Below are 23,869 nucleotides of genomic sequence, written 5' to 3'. Positions count from 1 at the left end.
GAATTTTCAATTTACCTTTATATATACAAATGTACATTGCAATATTTATGAGAACAGAAAGATCAAATTTGATCTCTTATTACTTTCATTTTGTAACCACATTTTGATAGTCTGTTTGTTTTTACATATGAATTGTTTGGGAAAGAATATATTTCAACCACATAAAGATATGTTTGTTTAAGTGACTGGAAATAATGCGTCTGTATGTCATGATAATAACATTGTTGCAATTACTAAAACTGATTACTTACATTATAAAATTTGAACTATATAAAGTATTATTTCTAAGTTTTAATATATCACAGCAGGATTTTGCGAGGAATGTGAGAGAGCATGAACACAAATTTATCATTATCAGACTTATCATAAAAACTCATGTCTACTCATAAATGACTTCACGTATTTGATTATATAGAGGGCATTTGATAAAACATGCTTTTCTGTCACAAAATGGACATACTCTTTCAGATAGCGGCCGGCATGTTAGTATAACGCCCAGTTTCTATTCTTAGCGGCGCAACACCACGCCTGAATTTTGATAGCGCAGACCAATTGTAGTTTACAATATAGTTCAGTATCATAACTATTCATAAAGAATATGTATGTTCTTATTTTATTGCAGTTAGTGCCATTTACACCTGTGTATCTATTCAAATCAGTTTGCCATTGAACGATATGACTATCAATGCAGTATCAATCATCATTCAACATCTTATTTTATCAAAAGGAAGCATAGTATACATATCTAAATCTATTGAACACAATTTATCTTTTACAATGAATGACTAATTTTACATCTATTTTTGGCTTTATTAACTGACTAAATAAATATTTTCTTATTTATCCTACAATCAGTAAATAGTGAACATCTATGCCAAAACAGATTTCCACTGGTCAATAATAATTGGTTCATTGGGCTGCAGAAATAGGTGTATATTTACCAGTAGATCTCATTGCTCTGTGATGAATTAATAGTTTATTGCAATTTAGTTTTTCTAGTTTTTTTTTAATTTGTAACTCATACTGTTAGGATAAATAAGTCAAATTCAGCTGTTTGCTAAAATTGTCTTTATTCCAAGCGACAAAAAAGGAATTTAAGTCTATTAAGTAAAATTGTAAAGTTTTGATAGCAACATTGTATTTCCATAGTATCTTTAACACTACAAATTATGAATCATATCGCTTTTTACAAGGAAATAATTATTTCTCTTTTATGCACCATCACAAACAAACACTGTCAAACCCATTGCTTTTTGAAATTAAAACATTTGTTTTCAAAGTTTTTTTAATTGTAATGTTAGGAAGGGAAAACGTAAAATCAAACAATATCAAGAGGAATTTAAGTCTGTATTAATAAAAATTGTAAAGCTGACCACAAATCTGTCATATTTCTCATTAGCAAAATTTAAAAGCAAATCTAAATATTGAAATAATCATGACGAAAGCTCTTTTCACTAAAAATACATATATAACCAATGCACTGAGACTGGGTCATAACATTATTAACGGGGGTGTTAAAGGATATTCATTGGCTTTCCGACATTTTGTACCTTTCAATGATTATTGATTCACAGTTATTACAATGAATAAATAATTATATATGCTATCCGTACAAAATGAGAATATGTGGTCGTCTTGTGGTCTGTCATATATTTTCATTACAGAATGTCTCTCAAAAAGAATGCCATCATGAATTATGCATTAACAAAATTTCATCCCACTCACATAACGTGTTTGAGAAATCACGTGAGTCATTTGCTGCATGGCCATGCACATTTAACGACTACAAATAATAAGTGGAAAACAACATTTTTTTTAAATTCCTTTCTGACGTAATTTGAAATAACGACCATGAGAAAATACAAACAAGCTTTGAATCAGTATTTCGATATCTCCCCCAAATTACGTTTATAAAATAACCGCACATGTGTAAGGAAATGCCACATCTTAACTCAACTTCAAAATGTCATAACATCTGTCAGTAAAAGCATACATCTATTAATATCTGTAATATATCTTAGCATGATCTATATCAACGCTTTGAAAGTAGAACTAACGATATTTCCACCCTTAATCATGAAACTATGATAGGTTTACACATACATCACAATACTTTCATATTTTGGATTTTACTTTTAGCCTCAAGAGTTGGAAAAGTATTATAGCATTATATGTTACATGTACATACCAAATAATAAACAGTCTTGATCAGGTAAATAAAAAAGGATAACTTTCCAGAATTCAAAGTAACTGTTATGATAACAGGTACTCAAGCTATGTCTAAAAGATAGCTGTGTATTATTGTTAATTAAGAGGTTATTATTTGTGCATTGGTGTCTTCAGTTAATTCTCAATCATCTTTGTGTCAGTTTTTTCTTTAAACTGTGTTTTGGGCGTTCTTTAGGGATTCCGTTTTTCTCTGTTTTGTTACAACACACATAGTGTTAAACCTTTTCAATAAAAAAGAAACTTTTATTGTCCCCTTATCTTTCCAATTTTACTTTGCCAACGTGTTTAGAAATTTGCCACACCTAACATACAATGTGAAGTCCTTGTAGCAATCGGTGTTGTCTGATCCCCTGTATTTTTATTCTTTAACCGTTGGTAATCAGATAAGCAGGTGGTAAGAGCACTTAGCACGTGGCAGCTGTAACAACTGCCCAGCACTTCATCTCGGTTATATTTTCTTCTTACCTAAATAAATGATATTGTGTTAAAAGCTTCCATTTGTATTTTTGATGTCATGCCCCGTTACAAAAAATTGTCATTTATTTCTTGCTAAACCAGTGATATACAGGGTGTTATCATCTACATCAATCATTGTATATCACTCACAGTGTGAGTTATAAAGTTTTGCATGCGCATAATTGATTTGTATGAATCAGTTATTTAGAAAAAAGACATTTAAATTAATTGTTGCGTTTTGTTTTTATACGGCACATTTCTCCATCATCGCTTCTTTAAACAGTTAAAAGATACAGTGATGGCTATCATCTTAGGTTACATTTGTCTTTGTAGAGATCTTGTATCAATTCAACGTCTGACGTAATTTTCATGCGTCTGTTTCTCCAACTCAAATGATAACAGTAAGAATTATTGTAGATATTGCATAACAATTTTTCATTTTGCTAACAAAAATCAACAATTTTTCTATTTGGGCATAAAATAGAAAAATGTTTGTTTTCTTGAATATGCTATATATCTCACATCGGAATGAGTAAATACCCTCCCCCAACATTTTCTCTCGCGTAACACAATTTTCTCACTTTTCAGTGTGATAGGAAGTACATTCGACAAATAAACAAATATGCTCTTTATTTTAAGAATATCAAGACCAAGCCATATGCCATAATTGCACTTTGCTATTCACAATGGTTGTAATCTTTGTTTGTAATGTGGATTGCTGTTGGTGTACAAAGCTAATAGAAGTTCTATTGTTACAAATTTGTAAATTCTAAACGAGCAGTAATTCATTAGATGTAAAGACACATTCATATTGATAGGTAATGTACCCTTAAATAGTTAGGACACATTTATGTTACTTGAATATGAAACCAAGCTTAGAAGAATGAAACTAGCTTACGCCATAACCACATTTAATCTTTAGAATACGGAAATGGTCATCAGACAAAAGTCATTCATATACATGTTAATGCAGCCTTTAAAAAACTGTCATTATAACTGCTATACAACTTTAGTCATTTTATAGTGTGTTTAAATAAAGGACATCATTACGATAATTGCAAATCAATCATTTTAAAGGCAATCCTCATCGTTATTGCAAAATTAGTTTTGACAGAGAATATTTTACAATCTCGCGTTATCATTGATTGATGGTCAAATCTAAAACCTGAAGGAAATTCAATTTAATCACATAACATTTTCATTTAATCAAACAAAACGCTAATATAAAGTAAGTTTAGTTTTATTTAAAAATTGATATAATTTCCAAAAGTATAGTTGTTGCTAAAATTGTGAGAACTCATCATCAGAAAAGATGAATATAAATTTAACACCTTAAAATAAAGCACAATGTAACAATTTCTAGTTAATGTTAATGGAAAGTCCGTAAGTAAGCAAACATCTCCATTTCATGAGGCTTGTTCGATAGAGAATATGTAATGTACCATATCTCAAATCTTTCGACTCAAATTGTCCATTGAACGTATTCTCCGCGGTTTGAAATTCATAATGGAGCTTTATTATGAAGTAGACAAACATGCCTAGATTCTGACACAGGGCGTCGTTTCTGATATTTCGTGAGGTGTTTAAGTGTAACATTTCGGTATTTCCGATCAGTTACATTTTTGTACTTCAACATCGAAATCTGTACGGCTATATCATCATAAGAGAAGAATATGCAAGAAGGACCTTCTCTGTGTTCATGGTTCATTTGGAAACTACAGGGTTTTTCCGTGTTTGTTTAGCCATATTTTGTTCAAAAGTTGTCTGACTTGTTCGAAATGGTGAAAATATGACTTGTCAACAGTTACAATATTTGAAGAAGTTCGGAAACATTTTGAGCAATTGCTTAGCTGTTTGTACTCGTACCCTATTTTGGTCATCAGTCAATATATTGGGTATTTGTCTGTCTGAAGTCTTTCGTACCTACATAAAATGCTTCAAAATGAAATGCACCCGCGTAAGCGATATGCTAATAACTTTGGCAATATCATGAATCGTGCACCTGTCATCACTTTATATCATTTTCCTGACTATTGAGTCATTTGTCTCACATGTAATGTACAGTCACATGTCACCCAGATTTTGTTTGCTGCATTTCAACATCCATGAAATCGTACAAAGGGTCCTGATTCTTGTAAACTTTACTTTTCTTTGGATAAGTCGTCGTATGTAATGTATATGAACATCATTTCTGTTATTCAATAAGCGTGAATAATATCTTCATTTTTACTGTGAACGCCCTGCATTATCTGCAATAAAATTCAATGAAATGTTACAAATTCTAAGTTGGGCAAAGCCATCTCATAATTTAAGAAGGTTCCCTCTTTGAAGCTATCAGAACATGCAGCGTGTTTTCCAAATTTGTTTAATTGTTTTTTGTTTACAGTTTTAGACTAAATACCGTGTCTGTCACCTGTGACGACTATCAGCGCCTTCTCATACTCCCTATTTGGTTTCTGATCGTTCTAACGGGTATGGCTGCCAATTCTTGAACCAACATGGTACCAATCTCCTGCATGGTTCTCAAGTGCAGCTGACGAGCTGAAATTTTAAACCTGCAACTCATTCAACATGTGTTCTATTGTATTTAAGTCAGGTTAGTGAGCTGGCCAGTCCATGCGCTCAATAGACTCCATCTTTAGGTGTCCTGGACCACACTGGCCCTATGGGGGCAAGCAATTTCGTCCATTAGAATGAACTGATCTCCGACTGCTCCTACATACAACCTAATATGGTTGTCTAAGATGTCGTCTGTGTATCGTTGACCTGTCAATGTGCTTCTATTTAGCACAACCAAGTCGGTTCGTCCATCCCAGCTCATGCCTCCCCACACCGCAACTGACCCACCTCTGTAGCGGTCATGCTGAGCAATACTTGCAGTCTGAATCCGTTCACTGGATCTTCTTCATCTGTGAAGTCTAGGCAGAGCCTGGACTCATCAGTGAACAGAACGTGCCTCCAGTGTTGCATGGTCCACCGTGTATGCTCCATGGTTCCTTCCAAACGGGCCTGGCGATGTTGACGCGTCAAGGGGATACGTATATAATGTCTTCTAGACTGCAAATTACCTTCATGCAGCCTTCTACGTACCGGCTGCGAGGAAACACGGACCCCCGCAGAATGAGTAAGGGCATTTCGAGGAGTAGTTGCTGTCGAAAACCTAGCACGACATGCCTAAACGACGTAAAACCGACCCTGATCTGGTGTTGTCACCCTTTGTCGATCTCCAGCATGCCTCCTGGCGGATGTACCATGTAGCCGGCATCTCTCCCAGAGTCTGTTGATGACGTTGTGGTGTACACCAAGTGACGCACCAACCTGTTGGAAGGTGCACCCCTGCTGCACCATCCCTTCAACCCTCCATAACTCTGCTTATCTCATATGCCGCCTAATGTTAGAATTCAGCATATCGGAGTGACAAATGTAAGAAGCAGATAATAACGCCGTATAACAAAAGACATGTGATTGTAAACCCCATCAAAAATATACAAATATTTGGGTGCATGCTTTCGCTTCCTAGACGAGTTGTAACGGATTAGTAAACACGGATTCATGTCAAGGGACAATCTCAAAATATTGCTGAATCAGAATTTTCAAAAATTGGAAAGAAATCTGTTTTATACTTGTGATAATTAAAAAGATAACATATGGTGCTTAGCAAAAGTTGAGTAGTACATGTAAATTTGGTATACATGTACTTGTGTTTTTGTGTCGATTGAAATCGGTATATTTACATATCACCAATCACACATATCTCCTATCAACGTGCGTTGTTTCTAAAGATAGATGATACTGTGGATGCTCTCAGATATATGTCAAGGTACATACTGGTAACTTATTATGAGCATGCAAGGTGAAGAATTTCATTTTCCATTTTTTTAAAGCAGCATTTCTTCATTCGATGAACTTTCTTTTAATTTCACACGGCTTACATTTTAGATTATTTTAGATGTCGTCAAATGAGCAAACAAAGGCACACAAATAATGATGGAATTCAATATTTCAGTAAAAAAACATGCATATTTTAAGATAGATGTTCTTTTAATTATGGAGATGCTATGTTATAAAATCGTAATTTGTGGATTCACAGCCAGTTGCTGTAACATAGAAAAAAATACATCACCAGAGTTGCAATAGGTCGCTTTAAAGTGTGGAATACTTGCTGCTTAAAGGTGATTGTCACAAAATGGTAAGCTTATCACCTCATTGCAATACTTCGCGGTACATTTACGTAAGGGCATATGCCAATTGTTGAATTATAGATAAAATAAGGTGTTTTCCTGAAATGCCTTATTACATGGTCTAATATCTTCCATGGCAATTATTTCAATAGAAGTAAATCAACATTTATTAAATCGAAGCAAAGAACTCATGAAATGTAACTAGACGGAAACATAGACGATATACAGGATGATGACCACCAATGTTCAATTTGTAAAAAACTTGTTTTGTATATGCACTTGAATCGGGTGATAATAAAAGCAATATTTATATATCTTAGCAACATTTAATGTTATGTTTTTAACACAATCTCTTCCGAATATTAATGAAACAACATATATTTGTATGCTCGAGTTTAGTAACCATAGTTAGTTTAATTGTTCATTTTTTCGATTGTCGTGCAATTTCTTGAAGTAACATGAATTCCTGAAAAGTTATTTACTTAAAATGCACCTGCTCAATTCAGCCAAGTCAACAGTGTATTAGCAGGAAACCTTTATTATAATAAATTGACAGATAGCATGAGGACGGAAAACCAAATTTCCGGAAACGAGCAATCCTTTAAAGCAATGAAAATAAAAATAAAAGGAATATAAGTATTTCATTAATTGTTTATAAAAACAAAAGTTGCGTTATTCCCGGTTTATTTGTATTCTTTGTTTCCGCCTATTTGTATTTATTCTTATCCGGGTTCGAGTCCCGGTCAGGCTGCTGCACATTTTGTCACCCGGTGACATTATGCTTGTTCGATGTACTGATTCCAAGGTTTTCAGTCGATTAATCAAACTGTGACCTAGATATTTTGACATTTGGCGATCTTGCAAATTTATTTTGTTTGTTCCACACTCCTTTGAACCGTTATTTGGTGACAAAATCTGCAATTATATTAAAACTGGAATGAAGATTTTGCACAGAGATATCGCAGAGATATGACATAAGCTACATGAAGATGGAATCACCATGTCCACATGCATCATTTTCCATTTATCACTAAATAGAGAGAAATACTTAAAACAAATGAAACAATCGGTGATCATATTTATATATACTACTCAACTTTTGCTAAGTACCATAAGTTACTTTTTACATTATCACAAAAATAAAACAGAGGTCTTTTCAATTTTTGAAAATTCTGATTCAGCATCGTTTTGAGTCTCCTGACATAAATCTGTGTTAACTAATCCGTTAAACTTCTCTGGGTAGTATGGAAAGCATGCACCCCAATATTTATATGTTTTTGATTGGGTGCACAATCACATGTCTTTTGCTATACGGCGACATTACCTGCTTATTGTCATTCAGTGGCTTACATTTCTTACACCAGTTACTCCGATATGGCGTATGCTAACAAAGAGAAACAGAGTTATTGAGGGCTGTAAGAATGGTGCAGCAGGGGCCACCTTCCGCCAGACTGGTGCGACGCTTGGTCATCACCACACCGTCATCACCAGAGCCTGGGAAAGATGCCGGTTACATGGTATACCCGCCAGGAGGCATGCTGGAACTCGGAAAAGGGTCACAAACATCAGCCTAGGATCGGTTGTTCGTCGTTCAGGCACGTCGTGCAAGGTTTTCGACAGCAACCTATCTTCGAAATAACCTTGCTAATGCTGTGGGGTCTGTGTTTCTACGCAGAAGGTATGTAGAAGGCTGCATGAAGGTAATATGCGGTCTAGAAGACCTTGCATACGTATCCCCTTGATGCGTCGACATCGCAAGGCCCGTTTGGAGTGGAACATGGAGCATACACGATGGACCATGCAAAACAGGAGACACGTTCTGTTCATTGATGAGTCCAGGTTCTGCCTAGACTTCACAGATAGGCGTACTGGAGTCTAGAGAAGACGAGGTGAACGGCTTCAGGGTGCAAATATTGCTGTGCATGACCGCTACAGAGGTGGGTCAGTTATGGTGTGGAGAGGCATCAGCTGGGATGGATGAACCGACCTGGTTGTGCTAATTAGAGGCACATTGACAGGTCAGCGATACACAGACGACATCTTAGATAACCAAGTTATGTTGTATGCTGAAGCAGTCGGCGATCAGTTCATTCTAATGAACGATAACGCCAAGGTGATCCAGGACTACCTACAGAGGTAGTATGTTGACTGCATGGACTGGCCAGCACACTCGCCGGACTTAAATCCAATAGAACACATGTGGAATGACGTGCAGGTTAGAATTTCAGCTCGTCAGCTGCAACCTATAGCCATCCAGGAACTTGGAGCCATTTTTGGCCAAAATGGGCAGTCATACCCGTTAGCCGATCAGAACCTAAAGGGAGTATGAGAAGATCACGGGTCAAACACAGTATTAATATAAAATGTAAAATCCAAAGAAAGATGAAAGAAAACAAATTTGTAAAAGCACGCAGATGTTCTGAAAATTTCAAAGAGGGTCAACCTTGTCTGAAAATTCAATAAAAACTCATTTATAAGGTTAAATTCGTCCTTCAGCAAAATTGATAAAACAGTAAATTAACATTAAAAACCTTTCGAACGGCGTTAATAAAATTATCACAAAAAATATTCAAACTCAAACATTTGATTGCTTAGCAAAAGTTGAGGAGTTATTATATACAGATCTTAATTCGCAAGGACAAAACTGTTTACAAGAGATCGTCATTGAATCATAAACAGGCGTTTCATGTACAAATCGACATATTGTTACAACCTATTAGCGATTACATGTACCAATTAAATTAATTTTACTGCAATCAGAAGGTCTATATAACTGTATATAAGTTTTGTCATAGAAAAATTATTCTGTATACACTTTTGTGATGTCCATATTTGCGTGGAGGCGAACCAATGCTCAATGAATAATTTTCATAACTTTGTGAATTTCCGTTTCAATTTAAAGACGTTCAATAATAAACCCAATGTGGCGACTATAACTATTGTATCTGACGATCATATATCATCATCTCGCATGTCATGTAATATTTTATTCATAAGAACACATCAATAAAGAAACTATTGAAATATTTACTTTGACAGTTTGTCAATCCGTTTAAATATTTTGAAATAGAGAAATTTAACTGAAACACGGTTTTATCTGTTTTATGACATTTTGTGTCTCTTGTTGTTTCTTCGTCTACGGTAAGTATCTTCCCCCTTGCCCCTAGTTTTTATTTATTCCCCCTCTCCCCGGTCTCATGTCCCCCTTCCCTTTTTGCCTTTACTTTATGGGCCTAGTATTCGCGTCATTTAATTGTTTTCTTTTGTTCCTTATCAGTTACTAATTATTTATTCTTTTAGGTAGTGGTTTGCCTGGGCGTGCTCTGCTTGTGCCCTTTCTGTTTTTGTCTGGGTCCTCCTGGGTCTCCTCTGCGCTGGCTCTTGTTGCTGGGTCGGGTGGGGGCTGCGTTCATTGAACGCCGCCTTTCCTTGATGATCTTGTTTATTATATTTTATTAAACTAAAGAACGAATACATATTACTTCCAGTAGATGTCTGTAAACCTGTTATTTATTTACGATATAAATGAAGTTTAAAATAGTAAATTTTTTAATCAAAGGCTTATATTTCCGATCCTTAATGATAGTTCAGGACGACATTATTGTTGTGCTTGTGGAAATTTAGTTCTTTCTATTTGGCTTTTTTCTTGGTGGGTGGTGCCAGTATTCCTCACTTGAATACTGTTGAATCACCCTTAGGATATGTGGCCTGCTTTTTAAATTTGTCTTTTGGCGTATTATCTGTGATATGCAGGCTTCATAACCTCTGATCCCCTTTCAAAATTCCATTTTATTAAGTTTCGCCCATTGATTTCTCGTTTAGGGCACATGCATTTTTTTACTTGGGGACCAATTCGCTTTTCAGGAATGGCACTTGGCCAATTGAAAGGTTCCATGAAAGCCATGTGAATTGCATCGCGGATAACCCCATCTTCGAAAAAATTTTTAATGTGGGGGTTTTGTTTTTAACGACGGTATGTAGAAGCTCATGAAGGTAATATGCGTCAGAAGGCCTGCATACTTCCCTTGATGCAGTCGACATGCAAGCCGTTGAGTGGCAAGGAAGCACAATACCGATGGATCATGGCAATAACAGAAAACGTTTCTGTTCATTGATGAGTCCAGGTCTGCTAGACTTACAAGATAGGCTACTGGATCTAAGAAGACGAGGTAACGGCTCAGGGTGCAATCATGCTGTCATTGAACCGCTAAGAGGTGGGTAGTTATGGTGTGGGAGGCATTCAGTGGGATGATGAACGACTCTGGTGTGCTTAATTAGAGGAGCATTGAACGTCAGCGATACACAGGACATTTAAGACAACAAGTTAATGTGTATGCGAGCAGTCGGACGTTCATTCTTAATGAGATAACGCCCAATGTGGTCAGGACTACCTATAAGAGGTAGTATGTTGGCTGATGGACTGCCAGCATCACTCGCCGGATTAAAATGCAATAGAAACATGTGGAAGACGTGCGGTTAGAATTTAAGCGTCAGCTGCAAATATAGAATCCAGGAACTTGGACCAGTTGGCCAGAATGGAAAAGTCAACCGTAAAGATCGAAACTAATAGGGATATGAGAAAGTCAGGGTAACACAAGTATTAATCAACTGTAAAAAACAAGAAAGATGAAAGAACAAATTGTAAACACCAGCAATGTCTGAAATCTTCAAAGAGGTCACTCTTGTCTAGCAAAATTCAATTAACTCATTATAGGTAGAATTTCGTCTCAGCAAATGATAAAGTATTTTATCTAAATTCAAACTCAAAAAACATGACGATTAAGGTATAATAATATACGATCTTAATTCGCAAGACGAACTGTATAGAGGATCGTCATTGATCATAAACATTCTTTTTTTGTACATCGCATATGTGTTACATATCGATACATGTACCAATTAATAATTTTCTGAATCAAGAGGTCTTATAACTGGTATTATTAATTCATAGAAATATTTGTATCACTTTTTTGATGTCATTAATTTGGTGGGGCCCAATGCTCAATGATAATCTCATAACTTGCGATTTTCGTTTCAATTTAAAGACGTTCATAGATCAATTGTCGACATATACATTGTATCTGACGATCATATCAATCATCTCGCTTCATCTAATATTTTATTCATAAAGAACACATCAATCAAGAACTATTGAAAATATTTACTTTGACAGTTTGTCAATCCGTTTAAATATTTTGAAATAGAGAAAATTTAACTGAACACGGTTTTATACTGTTTTGATGACACTTTTGTGTCTCTTGTTGTTTTCTCGACTACGGTAAGTATCTTCCCCCTTGCCCCTAGTTTTTATTTATTCCCCCCCTCCCCGGGTCTCATGTCCCCTTCCCTTGTGCCTTTTGACTTTATGGGCCTAGTATTCGGTCATTTATTTGTTTTCTTTTTGTTCCTTATCAGTTACTAATTATTTATTCTTAGGTAGTGGTTTGCCTGGCCGTGCTCTGCCTTGTGCCCTTTCCTGTTTTTGTCTGGGGTCCTCCTGGGCTCCTTGCCGCTGGCTCTTGTTGCTGGGTCGGGTGGGGGCTGCGTTCATTGAACGCCGCCTTTCCTTGATGATCTTGTTTATCATATTTTATTAAACTAAAGAACGAATAAATATTACTTCCAGTAGATGTCTGTAAACCTGTTATTTATTTACGATATAAATGAAGTTTAAAATAGTAAATTTTTTAATCAAAGGCTTATATTTCCGATCCTTAATGATAGTTCAGGACGACATTATTGTTGTGCTTGTGGAAATTTAGTTCTTTTATTTGGCTTTTTTCTTGTGGGTGGTGCAGTATTCCTCACTTGAATACGGTGAATCACCCTTAGGATATGTGGCCTGTTTTCTAAATTTTCTTTTGGCGTATGATATGCAGGTTCATAAACCTGATCCCTTTCAAATTCATTTATTAAGTTTCGCCCTTGTCTTTCGTTTAGGACATTGCATTTTTTACTTGGAACATATGCCGCTTTCAATGATGCACTAGTGCCACATTGAAGTTTCATGATAACCGTCCAGGTGAACCATTGAAGATGTTCGAAATTCAAATTGTAGCAGTTAAAATTAAATGTTGAATTGATTAGTCCGGTGCTGGGGGTGGAGAAGATTGCACCTTACAGTACCTGTCATGAACAGCTCATCAAACGAGCCTTCGACATTTTCAATTATGTGTTGGACTTCTAATAGGGAATTCTTTATTTCTCTTATTTTTTGCATTTAAGAGGTTTTTAAGACATATAGTCAGAATGAAACACTTATATTTATATACTCTTTGCATGATTTTAGAATATTAAAACAGAAACAATGTATGCGAGAAAAAATAGGGACCATCGAATTTATTTTAAGTTACATTCTTTTGGATTAAAAATATTTCTAGGGCAGATATTTTTATCAAGATATACAGGACCTTATTTTATCTCATTTTCATGTAGCTGACTTTGCTTCCGAGGGATCACTTTGTTTCAAGATTTTTATACTTCACAACAGCAGGTGTCAAGTGCTGTGTGGCAGCTGTAAAAAGTTGCCCCGTACTTCACTTCAGTGTTGTTATATTTTTCTGGTCCTACGGGATCATTGATTCCAGCACTATTGAGTGTTGAGAATTGAGTACCGCTCAAGCCGGTGCTAGGGGTTGTGAGGGATGTTGCACATTTTCATTATTCCTCATGTACAGACTCAATCAAACCGAGTCTGCAATTCTCTTGTAATTTTATTGTGATTAATGCTTCCGAGGGATCACTTTGTTTTTCAGATTTTTTTCTTTCTTTTGAGTGATTGTGCAAGCGTTGAAAAATTTGTAAAATATTTTTTTCCCTCTTCCGTAATGTTTACTTCTTTTTTAATAATGGTTTTTCTAGAACTGTCAGTCTCTTGATTTACTCAAACTGCAGTAGGGAACAAAAATGTTTAAGGGAATTCCACAAAATATTTTTATTGTTTCCAGGGTCTGATAGTAAATATCTGTTGGTTTTTTTTCTTCAAAGAAGTTATCAGCCATTGCAATGCACTAAAACAAAAAAGATTATCAAGGTCAGAATAATCGAAAACGAGGTCGGTGATCGTATCGTGTTTGTTATTATATTTAAAGTTTTATCATATCATGGAATGATTATACAGCTTTTATTCTGCCGTAATTTCTATGATTATGGAAACTACAGAATACGCCTTAGAGGATACCATGTGAAGATTAAAAAAGTTAGTTGAAGATTAAGTAAAACTTTCATTCATGAACCATGCATAGTTTTTAATACAAGTCCTTCAAAAACAACCAAAGAAAAAATTATTCGAAGTTATGTAATCTCGTTTCCTTTTTTTACCTGCCTTTTAAAGAACCTCCAAACAGTATGAGTCACAGCAAAGCAAAAAGAGAAATATAAATAACCTTAAGTTTTCAACAAAACAAACGATACATTTGATAAGAAAAACCATATTTAGTCTTAGCAAAACTTTGTTACTTTACTTAGCCAGTGATAGTCCACTTTGACGCATGAACTAACTATACAAGCGTACTATTTCAATAATTCATGATTTTTTGTTGGGTTTTTTTCTGTGCCGAAAAAAGCAAGCAGAACACCACCTGATTTCTTGTTTATTTTGGAAAGGATTTTACTATTTATATATGTGTTGCAAATAATGACATACTTGAAGCGACAATGTGACAAAACTTCTTTAAATAAATTAGTGTCACATTGTCTGACGTTACAATTATAATGTAAGTAACAATAATACAATGACAATGGATAAAGGTTAACATATTGAAATAGTAAATGTGAATCATGTAATATTTTGTCTAACAGTAACGTAAGTCGGGTATAAAAAATGAACAGGCATATCAAAAGTAGCAAAAAGTAAAACTAAATTTGTACAAATTGGAGAATAGCAAAGCATGCAGAAAATCATGTTGGACAAAACGATTTTTGGACATAACAATTCTCTCAAAACTTCTTTTAAAACTGTTTAACATTGTTTAATATGGCATTATAGTTTGTACCTACGTGTGTTATCTGACAATGTTTGCAACCTTTAACCAATCGCAAAGATAAAAATTGGTTTATACTTGAGCTTACTTTGCTGGCTCTTTCATAATTGATACAGTCACGTCTGTATCTAACATATAATATACGCATATATGATAGACTATTTACAAGAAGCTGAAATTATAGTGTAATGACCTTAGGCTTTTGGTCATACTTCTTAATAACTGACACATAGAATTTCTGTAACAGGACATGACATGTAAGAACTGAGGCAATATCTGTTAGTGCTTTTACCACGTTATTTAAGCTTTTACAACAAGAATCGTTGGTGTAGGTGCAAAAGTTGTACAAACGAAACTGACATTTGATATAAAACCATGTGAAATAGATAGTTATTTATTACTTGTGGGAGATTGATAAACTTTGTAAAATATATATTGTGTATTAATTGTTTCCAGAGCGGTTTCTAAAATCTTATATAAAACTTGTACATATATTCACAAGAATGCAAAAAATATATAGATATAGATATCTAATTCGTTCACAATGATAGGCCATTTCATTATATACAAAGATAACATTAATCATGATATGCTATAGTGAACATTATTTTCTATCAAGGAATAAGAATTAAACTCAAAATGACAAATATTATTATTTACCCTATGGTCAATGTCATACTTAGCGGTAGAATGTAAGATTTTGGTAAAATCTTGCTCAACAGAGAAATAACTACATCTACTGGGCTGTCTATAATATTATCTTCAGTCTAGTGTTCTGCTTTCGATTATCGGTGCAGAATCTTTCACAATGGGGAGTATCTAGATATCAAAATATAAGAAAGTTTAATCCACGTTTCCAGCTTTTATTTAATTTGTAAACACATATAGTTATTAATCAGGCAGAATGATCTTTTATAAACATATTAAATTCTAACATCTCAAAGAAAGTAAGTTTTACATTCATTTACTTGAATTTGCTTGAATTGCTGATAAATAGATAATATTCAAATATTAAGTTACATCTTGTTACCTGAAGTTTTTAACAATGTTTTTAACATAATTATATTTTCAAGTATTCAAAATAAGAACAGCTAAATTTTAGTCATTTAACATCAAACATTTACAAAATGTACTAGTACATAGAATCTAGATATAAAAATATAAGAAAGTTTAATCCACTCAATGTTTTAATAACAAATGTGAAATTAATAATTATGTAACCGGATGGCTTTTCCTCTTTGTCCAATCAATTGTCCTTAGTCCAATCAATTGTGCTAAAAGACTTAATAAGTTGTTAAATCGTATGATTGATAAAATGACCAGGTGATGATTGTTGTTATAAATTCTATGTTGCTATGTAACATTATTTTGTATTGAAACCTGATTGGCCATTTTATTATCTAAGAAACAAAGATGTTAAAATTTTATTTGTCAGTTTAAAACGAAACCATTTTTAGATAGAAAATTTGGACCGTTAAACTTTGGATTTCCAAGCGATAACATTGTGGCTTTCCACTAAAAGTACTTGTTACTGTTTGAATATCTATTTGTTAAAGTCAGGATAACCTGTGCATATTTTATATATTATTTGTGGTATTCCACTGAGAAAGAAACATTAAAATATAAAACGGTACATTCTGTTGCGATTCAATCCATCTACAGTTCAGTGCATAAAACTAGCACAAAAAGGCAGAACCCAACTACTTGACTTTGAACGTCTTAACAACCACAGTGGAGAATAAAAAGTATCTTGCTATGATATGATATATTATATCCGTAAGATTGCCGGTATCTCAGAGTATTTTACATGTGAATACATTTAGTATATAATGTTTCAAAAGATATATAAGACACTTGTAGAAGTAACCTATCGTATTACCGCATAGTATCAAAATAAGCTCAGCATGCGGAATCTATTAAAAGATAGACACGTGACATCTGTTCGATAGAACTTTTATTGATGATGCAGAGATTCTGTCTTTAGAGAATAAACGAACTTTCTTGTTGACAGGACCTATGTGAACTTGAACAAAGTATAAAAAATAAAATGTGGACTTCAAGATTGCTTGCATTATTTCAAATATTTATGGTATTGGATACAACAATTTGTAGAACAATCAAACGGGTAAGATTTCTTTAAGATACCAGTGGATAAATAATTAAATATATTGGTATATATACACGTATATGAATATGTTGATAAAATATTGATAAAAATATTGATATAGTTTAAATTTATTATTACACCGTGGTATTTATGTTTTTTTCGATATCTCTGAAGCATTTTAAACATCTTATTTCTTTGTCCTCAAATGTATATTTTATTATCAAATGACATTGGTAGGTAAATCTAAGATGTGAATCTATATTCCGAAAAGTCTTGTCAAGCTGAAAAGAATCAGTTAATGTTAAGAGATTTGAATTGTAAAAAACAGCAAATTAAATTTGAAAAAAAAGAGAAAAAATGCCAATTTAGCAGATAAATTTATTACTGATACTGCAAGTGTACTCGTAAAGCTTTGTTTTGAATTCTAAAAAAAACAATAACATTGTTTTATCATTGTAATAGTACTGTATAATTCTCTCAAGGAAATTATCCAAAAAAATATGGCAGAAATTAGATTTAACTTTGAATCTGCCGTTGAAGCGGCATTTCACCTTAAAAATTTAAACTTAAGGTCAGAGGAAGCTGCTTTATTTACGTTGATAGATAAATAAATGTTATCATAGATAATTCAGATTACAGATTTTCAGGTATTCAAGAAAATATCCGCCAAAACTGGATTAGCATAGACATGGTAATATATTTATACATTAAAAAATTATCCTGAATTCTGGTGTAAAAATTCTAAAAAATAAGTTACATCAATTAGGGGACAAAGCATCCGATAATCTGAATTAGGTAAGGTATGGTTAAATTATATCTTGAATGGAGTAAATCAGAATAAACTCGGAGTAAATGTCATAAACATATACAATCATTCGCTAAATCATATTCATTTTCTGATTTTTGTATAGAAGAAACATATATGTATCAACACAAGAGCATTTCAAACATTTTTATTTGACTATAAAAGGTGAAATGATAAAAATAATATGGAAAGCAAATTGATGTATAGTTACGATGCTTATTTACTTAACTATGAACAGAACAGTTCATTAACAAAGAGTGAATAACCGAACGGTTTTTATTAGTTCAACTACAGTGGTCCGACGCACCTATCATATTATCACATATCTCACCAGCTAAAAAACACACAAATATGATTAGTCTGTCCGCACTGATAATTTACTTGTAAAATGTCTTTTTGATACAATTGATTCTTTTAGAGTAATAAACAAGTATTCAGGCATCAACCAATATCAACTTTTAGCTCAACATTTTCTATTTTGTATTTAGTATTATATCAACAAATTTAAGGCTACATAATTTCCAATTACTTTAATGACTACAGAATTCATTCGAACATAACTTGACAGAAGCATCAAGTGTATCCGCCCTTTCTTGCAGCTTTATTCATCACGTCTGAAGTTGAACTACCTGTTTAATTATTTGATACACCTGATTGGGCAGAAATGTGTTTGCGGTCCGTTTATAGCCATGCCAATCCTTATTTATTGGCCAATAAATATTTCTGTCAATACTATTCCAAAGAACAAGAGAAATTAATATTATATTATAAACTGGGGATAATTTGAAGCAATACTTCCTAATTTTATGCGTAGATACATACTGTACAATATGCAGCCTGACAGTGAATTAAGAAAGGTGGCAACTTCCTACATTTAAAACAGTTGCTAGACATATAAAATGTACTGAACTACTAGAATACAGGCATGATTTATCTAGTTTTAGACTAGTCCTTTTGACAGATGAAGTTGTAAATGTTTATTTTTCCTTTCAAAAACAGATTCTTTTGATTAGTGTTCAATTTTGTGTGATAGGAAAATAAATTCTTTCCACTTAACTACATTAATCACCTTCCCCGATCAGGAGGGAGATTCTTCAATATCAAGACCGCCGTTTCAATCTGTGATTCCCATCTGGGACATAAGATTATCTTATGTCCCAGTTCCCATTCATGATTTCTATCTTTATCATTTGCAAATCTAGTCTTTCTAATACCTCGTTTAACAACATCTTAATCGAGATATTTTAATCAACCATTACTTATTAAACCTGGCTGTACTCCTCCCAGTACAAGTTTAAGGCCCCCAATCAACTTTTGTCATTTTCTTGTCATATTCTGAAGCATCAACCAAGAACTGTTTAAAACACTTAAGCAGCTTTAATGATGTATCATAATAAACAATAAGATAATAACGAAAGCCCGGTAGGGACATTTCAATTTCATGAATTCCCGATTTCATCTTCATGAATTCCCGATTTCAACTTCACGAATTCACAATTTTAACTTCACGAAATCACGATTTCAGATTCACGAATTCACGATTTCAACTTCACGAAATCACGATTTCAACTTCATGAATTCACGATTTCAATTTCACGAATTCACGATTTCAACTTCATGAACTTGAAATTGTGAATTCATGAAGTTGAAATCGTGAATTCATGAAGTTGAAATCGTGAAATTAAGAACTTGAATTCATGAAGTTGAAATCGTGAATTCGTGAAGTTGAAATCGTGAATTCATGAAGGTGAATTCGTGAATTCATGAAGTTGAAATCGTGAATTCGTGTAATTGAAATCGTGAATTTGTGAAGTTGAAATCATGAATCAACCAAGTTGAATTCGAGAAGTTGAAATCGTGAATTCATGAAGTTGAAATCGTGAATTCGTGAAGTTGAAATCGTGAATTCATGAAGTTGAAATCGTGAATTCATGAAGTTGAAATCGGGAATTTATGAAGCTGAAATCGTAAATTCGTGAATTCCGTATGTTGAAAACGGGAATTCAGGAAGTTAAGATTGTGAATTCATGAAGATGAAATCGAGAATTCATGAAGTTGAAATGCCCCTACCGGTCTTTCGTAGATAATTCAGTTGTTCCAGTTGTTCTTTAAAGCTACCATATAAATCTTAATTGAAACGAATATAATTTTAATGTTATTATTACATTGTAACTAATTTAACATTTCTATAATACCCTCTTAAACACTGTCCATGGATGGCAGTTTCCAGATCTATTGAATAAATCTTGTTTATAAGACCGTTTGAAACATTAAGTATTACTGAGCACTATTAAACAGCTGCGTCGCATGAAATGAGAGCGTAAAGCGTATTGTAAATTGGTTAAAAAATTAATGGGTAATATCCAAGCAATAAATTTGATCATTATCCGCGTACAATTAGCGATTTTCGATTATCAAACAATCATTCTTAATTTCATCATATAATAAAAGTGCAATGAAATTCCCGATTCGGAAAAGCTTACACTGTTTACCTGTAATTACCGATGCTTTATTACAAAAACATACTATAGAAAACTTGCCCTTGTCAACCATTTGTATTCATAAAAGTAAGACAAAAGTTCATTTGTTCTCTGGTATGACGTAAAACACATGCCCATTACGTCATGGTAAAAGTTCTGGTGACATTGTTTGCAATACATTATTACAACCATTGGAGCATTTGTGCTTATTTTAATTTTGTTTATAGTCACAAAACAGCACAAATGATATGTACGAAGAACAGTTCAAGTTCACTGGTATATTCTTACATTACATTTTCTTTTATTTTGAATAAAGCAGTGCTAAAATAATGATTCCTACTTTTTAATGAAACGAAAAGTACTGCGGAAACGTTGATAAGTGAAATAATTCTAGACAATGTGCATTATTAGCATACGATTATTATTTTTTGCCACGTGTGGAAGATGATTGAGTTCGGTATCAACTTCTTATACAATTTTCCTATGTAAGTCAACTGTGACAGGCAACAGGAGGTAACAAATGATTGATATTATTCAGTATTAATAGAAAAAGTAACATTTTCGTTTTGCTTTTATCGAATGTTCGTATCCAATCGCAGATACGATCTCACCAATTAATTCAACATGTGAAAAACCATATTGGATATTTTGGGTTAGTTTCAACTTATTACACGTATCAAATGCATGTTAAAACAATTAACATTTGTACAAAGAAAAATGAAATTTATCCCGGTTAAACTGCATATACAATACATGCATTTACAAAATGAATATTGGTGGTCATCATCCTATATATCGTCTATGTTTCCGTCAATGTTACATTGAATGAGTTCTTTGCTTCGATTTAATAAAATTTGACATACGTGTTTTGAGATAAATGCCAGAAAGAGCAATGGTAGATATTATAGACCATATAATAAAGGTTAAACAGGAAAACATCTTATTTGATATATTATTCAACAATTGATATATTTCCTTACTTAAATTTACAACGAATTATTGCAATGAGGTGATAAGCTGCTTACAATTTTGTGACAATAACCTTAAAGCAAGTCTTCCACATTTTCCAGCGAGCTATTGCAACACTGGTGACATGTATTTTTTCTATGTTACAGCAACCAACTGTGAATCCAGAAATTAAGAATTGAATAACATACCATCTACATAATTGAAAGAACATCTATCTTAAAATACCTATGTTTTACTGAAATATTCAATTAAATCATTACTAATAGTTAGTGTGTATTTGTTTGCTCATTTGACGATATCTAAAATGTAGTAAATGTAAGCTGCATGCAATTAAAAGAAAGCCCACAGAATGAAGAATAAGTTGCCAGTATGTACCTTGACATATATTTGAGAGCATACACACATTTTCATCTATCTGTAGAAGAAACGCACGTGGTATCTGCTTGGAGGTACAAAAAATAAATGTTTACTTGATAAATTTTTGCGGTTTTGAATATGCCAGAGGTTAAAAAATGATTTCGTTGGAAAGCATGTAAAACAACCATCATTTAAAGAATATTTTATTTTATTTTTTCATGTTTGAACATAAGTGTTGTAGTAATAATAACTTGAACACAAATTGTATCAAAATGAAATTGTAAGTCAGCTGATAAACAATGTTTCAATGTCAAAGAACGGGATGTTTTGAGGGCCTAATTTAGATGCGAAATAACAGCTTTGAATTATATAATAGCAGGTTAATATGACAAGTCTTGGTACACTATTGTCGCATATTGAAGTAGTACTGATCCGAAATTAATGAAATTAACATTTACAAAAACAATTTTCATTTAATCTCACCGTTGCATGTACATTATATTTTACATACATTACATAACCTGATGCAATGCCAATTCATATAGAATTATAAGAGATGTTTTTGAGAAACAGAACAATTTACATAATCTATGCATAATACTGAAATGCCATTTTAGAAACACTTACAGAAACATTATAAGTATAACATATAAAATTTGCAAAGAATTCTGTTTTAAAGACAAAATGAATAGCATAGGAAGAAAATCATAATGACATATACTATACAACGGTTACATGAAACTTTGCATAAATGTTCAAGACATTTGTCATAGAACGGTATGATATGATTCTTGACATAGAAAAAGAAATACAGTTGATGATTCCAAGGTTTTCAGCCGATTAATCAAACAGATTGTGACATATATATTTTGACATTTAGTGCTCTTGCAAGTTAATTGTTTTAATAGTTCAATTCTCCTTTGAATTGTTATTTGGTTTACAATCTGCAATTATATTAACTCTGGAATGAAGATTTTGCACACATCGCAGATTTATGACCTACGTTACACGACCACATGCATGAATTTTCTATTATCATCAGATAGAGAGAAATATTTTAACCAAAGGAAACAATCGGTGATGAAGGTGAGCTATCTTATAAATACACAATACTGATCTTAATTCGTAAGGACAAAACTGTGACAAGAGATCGTCATTTAATCATAAATGTCAATCAAAGAACATGCATTTCATAAGAATTCACCCACAATTTATTTTATATCTGTATGACATTGTTTGATAAGGGATTATAGTTTGTACCTACATGTGTCATCAGACAAGATTTGCAAACTTTGACCTATCGCGGTGTTAAAATATTTTATATTACAATCAAATGCTGAAAAAATGACATTTTTATACTAGTGTGTAATAGTGCTTGATTTTGCTAAATAATTTATATTGGTTCTTTCATAATTGATCAATTCACGTCTGTTTCTTACAGCAAGATCTATTAATATCAATAATCGTATATATGATAGACTATTCACAAGAAGATGAAATTGTAGTAATGACCCTTTGGCTTTTGGTCATAGTTCTTAATAAATGGCACATAGAATTTCTGTAACAGGACATGACATGTAAGAACTGAGGCAATATCTGTTAGTGCTTTTATCACGTTATTTAAGCTTTTACAACAAGAATCGTTGGTGTAGGTGGAAAAGTTGTACAAACGAAACTGACATTTGATATAAAGCTATGTGAAATAGATAATAATAATAATACTTGTTGGAGATTGAAAAACATTTGTGAAATATATATTGTGTATTAATAGTTTCCAGAGCGGTTTCTAAAATCTTATATGAAACTTGTACATATATGCACAAGAATGCTAAAAAACATATAGATAGAAATATCTAATTCGTTCACAATGATTGGCCATTTCATTATATACAAAGATAACATAAATCATGATATCGAGCATTATTTTCTATCAAGAAATAACAAACTCAAAATTACAAATATTATTATTTACCCTAAGGTCAATGCCATACTTAGCGGTAGAATGTAAGATTTTGGTAGAATCTTGCTCTCCAGAGAAATAACTACATGTTACTCTTACACGGCGTGATACCGATATCTATACGGCATCGGACGGGCAGGATAAGTTACAATGGGAATATATAATCTGGTTGAAAACTATTCCATACTTTCGACATTTCAACTTATTATTCATTTGCTTTCCTATTAGTTCTTTCCACATTTAAACTTTATTCGAATTATCTTTTTTTGTCAACATAAGTGTAATCCGTTTGTGTCATAATCTACATTAGTCTGTCTTTAATATTATCTTCAGTCTAGCACCC

The sequence above is a fragment of the Ruditapes philippinarum genome, unplaced genomic scaffold, assembly GCF_026571515.1.
Source record: "Ruditapes philippinarum isolate M1 unplaced genomic scaffold, ASM2657151v2 ctg1595_1_1_1_1, whole genome shotgun sequence".
In the NCBI taxonomy this organism is placed as follows: Eukaryota; Metazoa; Mollusca; class Bivalvia; order Venerida; family Veneridae; genus Ruditapes; species Ruditapes philippinarum.
The sequence above is the reverse complement of the archived record's forward strand: the minus strand, read 5'-3'. Positions refer to the sequence as shown.